Raw genomic sequence first — 8373 nt, forward strand, 5'->3', positions numbered from 1 at the left:
AGCTCGTGTCTCTAGCTGCATATGTAGCAGAAGATGGTCTAGTCAGCCATCATTGGGAAGAGAGGCCCCTTGGTCTTGCAAACTTTATATGACCCAGTACAGGGATACACCAGGGCCAAGAAGTGGGAATGGATGGGTAGGATTGCGGGGGGAGGGGGGAGGGTATAGGGGACTTTGGGGATAGCATTTAAAATGTAAATGAAGTAAATACCTAATAAAAAATTGGGGGAAAAAGAGAAGATAAATAAATAAATAAATCGTCACCATTGTTGCTGCCATACAGCCAATCAAGTCACACATGATCACACATGTTCCCTAACATAGTACACATGAGGATGGGTGATCTTAAGGACCTAACAACTCTGTTTTAGGGATACAAAGGAAGTAGTTTGATTTGGGTTTTTATTTTTGGTTTTAAGGGGTTTGGTTTAGTTTGGTTTGGTTTAGTTTGGTTTGGTTTGGTTTGGTTTGGTTTAGTTTGGTTTGGTTTGCTTTGCTTTGCTTTGCTTTGCTTTGCTTTGCTTTGGTTTTTCAAGACAGGATTTCTCTTAGTAACCCTGGCTGTCTGGAACTCCCTCTGTATACAAGAGAGGCCTTGAACTCAAGATTCCTTGCTTCTCCCTCCTGTGTGCTTGGATTAAAGGGATGCACCACCACTGCCCAGCCCAGGAGTTGTTTTTCTGAGCCTGCCCTGCAACTCCCTTCCTGCCAGCTGTTCCCCCTGACCTTACTCAGCACGGATCCACACGTCAATCCCCCTTTCCAGTGTCACTGACACCATGGAAAATACCAGCCATGACTCTTTTGTAAGTTGGTAGAGGAAGAGAAAGAATAAAAAGGTTTCCCCTATGTGTTTAAAACCCTTGGCAGGCCAAGGATGCAGCGGTCTCGGTTTCTGATTCCGGTTGCCTGCAAGGATGCCAGAAACTCAGCAGCAGAGGAAGCCTTGCCTCTTCAGCCTCCCACATCTGTGCTTGGGCTCCAGAAGGGGGAGGGGAGGCCCGGCACAGGAGGCCTCAAAGCAGATGGCAGATCCACTCCCTGTGGATGGCTGCACTCGGGTAATTATGCCAGATGAGGAGGTAGGGAGGCCCCCTTGCCGATGGTAATTATCCAGGATAAATAAACTGAGCCCTGCATGGAGATCCGGGAGAAGATAAAAGATTAATACTAGTGGCTGGTGGTCACAGGACACCTTCTAAGGGGGAGCCCTTTGATCAGTCAGTTGTGTTAACCCTCCCACAAGTCTATGAGTGTGTGTTTTATGAGCTCTATTTTACATTTTTTTAAAAAAAGAACAAAAACCTAAAGTTTAGAAAACGTGAAACACAAGACTTGCAATCTAGGCAGAAAACAAAAATATATATCAATGCCATTAAATATCGACCCTTTGCAGAGAAGGCGTCACCCGAATGATCTGGGCTGCTGGTGTTGTTGCCTTCATTTTCATTGTTCCTACGCCCCTAAAAGACCATAGAGAGTGAAGCAGGTTTGACAGAGTGGGGGAGGGGCATAATGATAACTTCAGTTATAACTTCAAATTGCCAATTGCATGAGACACAGAGTCACCTGGGAAATGGAACGCTGGGGATCCCTGTTAAGGATTATCTTGATTAGGGGGATCCTGAGCTGTAGAAAAAGGAGACCCTGGGCTGAACATAGGAGTGGTGTTTTAAATAAGAATGACTTCCAAAGGCTCATATGTTTGCATACTTGGTCCCCAGTTAGGAAGGATTAGGAAGTGTGGCCTTGTTGGAGGGGTGTGGTCTTGTTGGAGGGTGTGGCCTTGTTGGAGGGGTGTGGCCTTGTTAGAGGAGGTGTGTCACTGGCTTTGAGGTTTCAAAGATTCACACCATTTCCATTCTCTCTTTCTCTGCTCTCTACCTGTGGATCAAGATGTGAGCTCTCACCTGTTCCTGCAACCATGGCTTCTTCTACCATTTATACTCTAATCCTGGAAACCTAGCAACCCAGTTAAATGCTTTCTTTCATAAGTTGCCTTGGTTGTGGTATTCTGTCACAGCAACAGGAAAGAAAAGCAACTAAAAGAAGAGGTATTTATCCCTCTCTGCTTCCTGATTACAGGTGTGGGATGGCCGTCTTCTTTAAGCTCCTGCTGTCTTGATTTCCCTGCCGTGGTGGACTGTACCTTGAATGGTGGGCTTCCTTCATTGAGTCATTTTGCCAAAAGTTTATTGTCACTCCAATAGAACAAGAAACTATGACATACAGGAAAGACAAGGAAAAGTCAAGTATCCACACACCCATACTCTGAATTCAGCCAACCACTGATAGGACGTAGGGTGAGGGAACAATTTCTCTGTTAAACATGTATGGAGTTTTCATTGCCATTATTACCTAAGCAATATGATGTAATAACTGCTATAGCATATTTATATTTTATTGGGTATTCTAAGTAATCTAGAGATGCTTTGAGTATATAAAAGGATATACACAGATTCTCTGCAAATACTATGCCCTTTTATGTGAGGGACTTAAGCATCTGTGGGCTTGAGTATTTGTGGAGAATCCTGGAGCTATTTCCTTGCAGATGGATGTATCCACATGTCAGAACAGGAGTCTCCACTCTGAGCTGAGAGCATGCAATATGGAGCTTGTCATTCTGGGGAATGACCAGAACTTCCTTCCACAGCTCAGAGATGGAGTCAGACATCTTCCCCCTCTTATCTGTCAGGAGATCTGCAGCTTACCAAATGTCTTCTCCCTCTTGATCTCAAATGTCATCAGGCCTCCCATGGCCATTATCATCCTTCCAGAACAGTAACGATGAGCTCATAGGGCTGAGACTGGAAAGAGAGGCACTCCACAGTCACACCAGCTCTCAGAAGGCTCTGCACTTGCTCATTGTATTTCCTAGGTTGGGACAGGTTTCCTGCCATTCTTTAAGGTCCCCTTTCACTATGAGAGGCCTGTGCTATGTGAGCTAGTGCCAGGGACAGAGAGAGAGAGAGAGAGAGAGAGAGAGAGAGAGAGAGAGAGAGAGAGAGAAGATAACCAGATAATGCTTTGAAGTTAAACTGGACAAAGAGTGAAGGAAAAGGAAAAGAGTAAAGAATCTAATAGACCAGCCTCTCGGGTGGCTGTAGTTAATATGCTCCCATAATCACTAGGCAGTGGCTCTTTAGAGGCAGTGAGTAAAAAGACCAAGAAGCATCTACATTATAGGAAGAGGGAAAAAAACCAGCACATAATGAAGTGTAGTAAGATGGACCAGGGAGACGCACTAGTGGTAAAGTCTGTATCAGAAAAGTCTAAGTTCCACCCTCAGCATCCACATAAATGCCATGGCGACGTGATGGCCCGTCTATGATCTCAGCCCTCAGGATGTGGAAGCATAGGCTCACTAGAACAAGCTGGCAAGCTCTCTGCTCAAGTGGCAGACCCTGTGCTAATAATATATAAGGTTATATAATATATAAACACACACATCATGCATGCCATATACACATATACATACAAAAACAAAGAGATGCATTAAGTTAGCCTTAGATATTGATAAGTTCTTCTGGGTGTGTAGAGGCCATGTGAGTGTGTGCACATCTGTGTGCAGGTGCACACAGCTCTGTGTGCATGTGGAGGACAGGGGGCGACATCCATCTTGCCCCCTCTTGTCTTCCTCTATCTCTCCACCAGAGTTTTCAGACAAGGTCTCTCACTGGACCTGAAAACCACCACTTCAGCAAGTGGGGCTGGCCAGGGAGCCTCCGGAATCTGTCCATCTCCGCTCCCCACAGCATTGGGCATAAATTCAGCAGAGGGGTGATATGACCTGATTTATGCTTTAGAAGGATAATCATGACTGTTATGAAGAGTTGAGATTGGAAGAGTGGAAGCAGGGGGGGTACGTTAAAATATTATGAATGGGCCTCAGTACATTAAAAATTAATCTTAGGAGATGAAGCAAGGTTTATCCCATAAATATAAGACTAAGCCAACACTAAGAAATCCATGGGTATATTTTATCACAATTCTGAAATGACAAAAGCACATGGTTATCTCAGTAGGGAGAGTATAGGCATTTAATAAAATTCAAATGCATTCCAAGTAAACAACATTTTTAAATGTGAAAATAGACAGCTTGCTTCTCAACATGATAGAGAGACCATGTTTCCCACTGATATTATTTTTGGCTGTCAAGGGTTAGAGGCCTAAAGCAAAGATGCCTGTCACTCCCATTATGCCTTATTGCTTTGTTTATGATGTTCTAGGCAATCCAATAGGACAAGAACCATAAATAAGCATGCGCTTGGAGAGAAGGTAATGAACCGGGTGACTTTTTCTTGAAGATCTAACCCTTGACCTGAGGCTCTGTTGTGTTGCATGACTCCTGTTCACCACTGTGCAGGTCCTGAAGCGAGTTAGAGAGACACCTTTCCAAGGAACAGAAACACTAACTCTCCTAGCTCTTAAGCTGGGAAGCTGAGACGTGGGAGTGAGTTCATACTTACAAAGCCTACAGTTTGTTTTGTTTTGTTTTTATTATTATTATTATTATTATTATTATTATTATTATTAAATTTGTAATTATTTTTGTGTACAGAAAACTTAGCAGTGAACAGTTAACCAGTTAGTGTGAGTTCTTTAGCCTTTGCTCTTTCCATCTTGGCAATGCGAGCCACAGACTTAGGACCTAGGATGTTGGCTCCCCAGTGGCGACAGATCTTGTCATACCTGTCATTATAATTGGTCCTAATAGCTTCCACCAGCTTAGCCAGAGCATCTTGTCTTCCGAGTTACCCTGTGTGAAGGCCACAGTGGTGCATGTCTCCTGTGGACCAGAACCCCCAGCCTGGCCTTTCCTTTGATGACGCAATAGGGCACCCCCATCTTTCAACACAGGGCAGGCAGGAAAACCACCAGCTCAATGGAGTCTACATCATGGGCCATCATCACCAGCTGAGCCTTCTTGTTCTCCACCAGGGTGGTGACTATACTGACTCCTCTCAGAGGACAGGTGGTCTCTTAGTTGGGACATCTCCTCCATTGCCAGCAGCTTTCTTCTCAGCACGGGCCAGTAGCCTTTGCTTCTTCGCTTGCTGTGTCTCTGGCCTGTACTTGTGGGCAAGCTTAAGCAGCTACATGGCTATTTGTGGTTCAGGGCCTGGATAAACTGGTTAATGACAGGAGGTGCTTTGAGCCCCTGTAAAGAAAGGATGGCTCTTTGCCACTGCAGCCTGACGTAGCGTGGCCATTTGACAAAGTGTGAGATCTCTTTTGGGCTGGATGCCCAGCCCAGTGCTGAAGTCCTTGGGCATTTTCTCAAAGAAAAGGTTGGCCACCTTTCTGGCTTCCTCTTTCTTCATGATGGCTGGGGCCGGGCCACCTTCTTCCCCCTTGGCCTTCTTTCCTTTGGGCATCTTGCTCGGCTGAAGGAGAGAGCCAAAGCTTATGTGCTTATGTAGTGCTACCAAAACACAAAGAGATGAAGTCAAGGAGCCACTGCCAACTTGCACTGTCTTTTTCTTGTCTTGTCTTGTCTTTTTTTTTTTTTGGTTTGGTTTGGTTTGGTTTGGTTTGGTTTGGTTTGGTTTGGACGGTCTGTGTAGCCCTAGCTGTCCTGATATTCACTCTGTAGACCAGGCAGACCTCTGTCTCACAGAGATCCACCTGCCTCTCCCTCCTGAGTGCTGAAATTAGAGGCCTTCATCACCTCTGCCTGACTCAACTTGCTTTGTTTCAGAGCTGTGGAAACTGCAGACCGTGTCTGGGACCTAGAGCCCATTAGCAGCTCGGTAGTCTTGGTGTTAGAGGGAGGTGATGCTGTGGGCAGGGGCCACCTCCCCCACCACCACCACCACCACCACCACTCTTGGGCCATTCCCACTGGGACGGGGCCTCGGAGCCTCAGATGCTTGCCTGAATACACGCTAAGAACCCTGTACTTCAGTGTGAGCCTTAGATCTTCCAGAAAATGCTTAAATTCCAAAATAAGAAAATGTCTTACCCAGTTGAACCTACAATAATTAGAGCCATGAGAACAATATTTTAATGATGGCTTTTTTTTTTTTAATTCCCTTGCCCTCTTACCTTCCACCACATGTCACATTCCCTCTAAGCAGAAAGAAAACTAGGACATTATTACATGTCCCCAGAAGTGGGCTGACCTTAACTCAAAGCTATCACTGTTTTACTGAGGTAGGAAAAATTTAAAAGAAAATCTGGGCCCTCAAGCTTGACTCCCAAGCCTGACACTCAGGAGCACTGCGCTGTCTTGAACCAAAAGCATCCTGACCCTTGAAGCATCAGGGTCCCAGTGAGACCATGAACTTTCTCCTCTCCTTTTGGAGAGCAACATCAGAATAAATACATCTCCTCCCTCTTTCAGATGAAACCCCTAATTCAAGGAACTGAGTAGGCTGACATCTCTCTACATTTTCCTCATTACTCTTGAGATGCCAGCATCTTGGACAGCAGGCAACTCGCCAGCATCTAGTGACACCAAAGCTAGCAAGCCCAAACTGGCCTTTCCCCCAGTTGCCAGTCACTTTGAAGTTTCTCACTTTCCTTCGGAGGTTTGCTTTCATCCCACCCTAAAAGCTCAACGTCCTTCTTAGAAGCAGCCTTTGTGGCTCCGCCCCAGACTCAGTCCTCCATTTCTGAGTAAATGTGAACGGTCGGATGTGGAACAGGAGAGGGGGAAGCATTGAGAGATCAAATCAAAGATGGAGAGATTTGAAGATGGAAAGGAAAGTAGTGACACTTGAGGAACCAAAAGGATGTTACAAGAGACTGGACCTCGCTGGATGGGCACCCGGGCAGTCCCTCTTCTGATGCCTGAATCACTTTTGTGGTACCATGATGGTCAAGCTTTCCCTATTTGTTTCAACTTATGCTCCAGGCACAAATCTACCCACCATGAGATGAGGCAGTTCGCTGTCTGGTACCTTAGAAAGTCTGGCCTCCCAAAGGCCTTTGTTTCCTGCTTACCATGTTTGCCAAGCACCCTGGAAGGACGGCCAGGACCTCGGACAGCAGCCCCTTGCAGCCCAGGCCTTTTGGAAATTTCCAACAATCCCGCAATCTGCCTCTCCTGGATTTCAGCCATACTGACAATAAACACTGGTTTTTAAAACAAAATTTGGGGCTATCTAATGCATGGGCAGGAGTGGGCGTTCAACAAAACAGCAAAGGTCTTTCAACATGGCTCCCACATCCCCCACAACTTGCCCCGTTAATCATTTATGACAAGGTGTTTATTAGCAGTAGAGCAGTAAACAGTGAACATCTGAAAATGAGGCTATAAAATCCCATAAATCACAACTCAGCGCAGGCAGGCCTTCAGTCACTACTCTAGAAACATGACTGGTCTCTATCTACATAGAAATGTTTGCCTTCAAGGCTAGGGAGGACTTTTCTCTAGGAGACTCACTCTCTCCTGTGCACTTTGTTTAGAGTGCCTACTATGTGCCAGATGCTGAATTCAGGGCTAAGCCTGAAGTAATGCCAGACTTCAAGGAGTTCATAATCCATAAGCAAAAGGCAGGGAGCCAGCCCCAACAGGCTTTGCTTTCTCAGGGCCTTGGTCTTGCCAACACCATGGTCCTAAGCTCAGACTTTGGCGGGATTGGACATGTAGGTTGGTTGATAAAGTACTCGCCTAGCATGTGTGAGGACCTAGGCCCAGTATTTAGCATGCATAGACCAAGCCCGGGGGCCCAAACCTGAAGTCCTAGCAATCGGGATGAGGAGGCAGAAGGGTCAGAAGTTCAAGGTCATCCTCAGCTGTATAGGGAGTTTGGGGGCAGCCTGGGGTACATAAGACTCTGTCTCCAGTACAAGATAGAAAAGAACTTATAAAGTTTGAGTGAGGAGTGTGTGTGTGTGTGTGTGTGTGTGTGTGTGTGTATACTTTGCAGTACTGAGAATTGAGCAAGACAATGCTGTACCACAGATCTGCACACTCAGTCCAGTTTGTCCTTTCTTTCTTCCTGGTTCTGGGAATTCACGGTTCTTGTATAGGTCCTGTCAGGCCCAAAGAAAACCTCCCCGAATTCTGGGAGTTAGATAAAAGCCAGCATACCTCGGAAACTTGGGGAGCAGGGTTCCCCTCTACCAACAGAGCCATTTCCCTTCTTACTAGCAGAAAGAAAAAAATGGCTGTGGTGCTTATTAGCACACCGAAGCACACACTGGACCCCAGGCTCCCTCAGTGCCTGTTACACGTTTCAGAGTCCACAGCTCTTCTAATCTCTTCCCCAACCCTAGACATCCCCAGATCATGGGCTTCGCCTCCCCAGGTACTCATGTTTCATGTCTCCATATAACCCTGTGATTTCAGCCAAGTTCTCTCCTGCCAGCTTCTCTCTCTCTCTCTCTCTCTCTCTCTCTCTCTCTCTCTCTCTCTCTCTCCTC

At 46.0% G+C, this 8373-nt stretch overlaps 1 pseudogene; it reads right to left on the reverse strand.

Moving 5' to 3' along the window:
* Positions 1-4580: 4580 nt before the first annotated feature.
* Positions 4581-5378, reverse strand: LOC110322046 (annotated as a pseudogene).
* Positions 5379-8373: the final 2995 nt, after the last annotated feature.

Source organism: Mus pahari, chromosome 5 (assembly GCF_900095145.1).
Source record: "Mus pahari chromosome 5, PAHARI_EIJ_v1.1, whole genome shotgun sequence".
Lineage (NCBI taxonomy): Eukaryota > Metazoa > Chordata > Mammalia > Rodentia > Muridae > Mus > Mus pahari.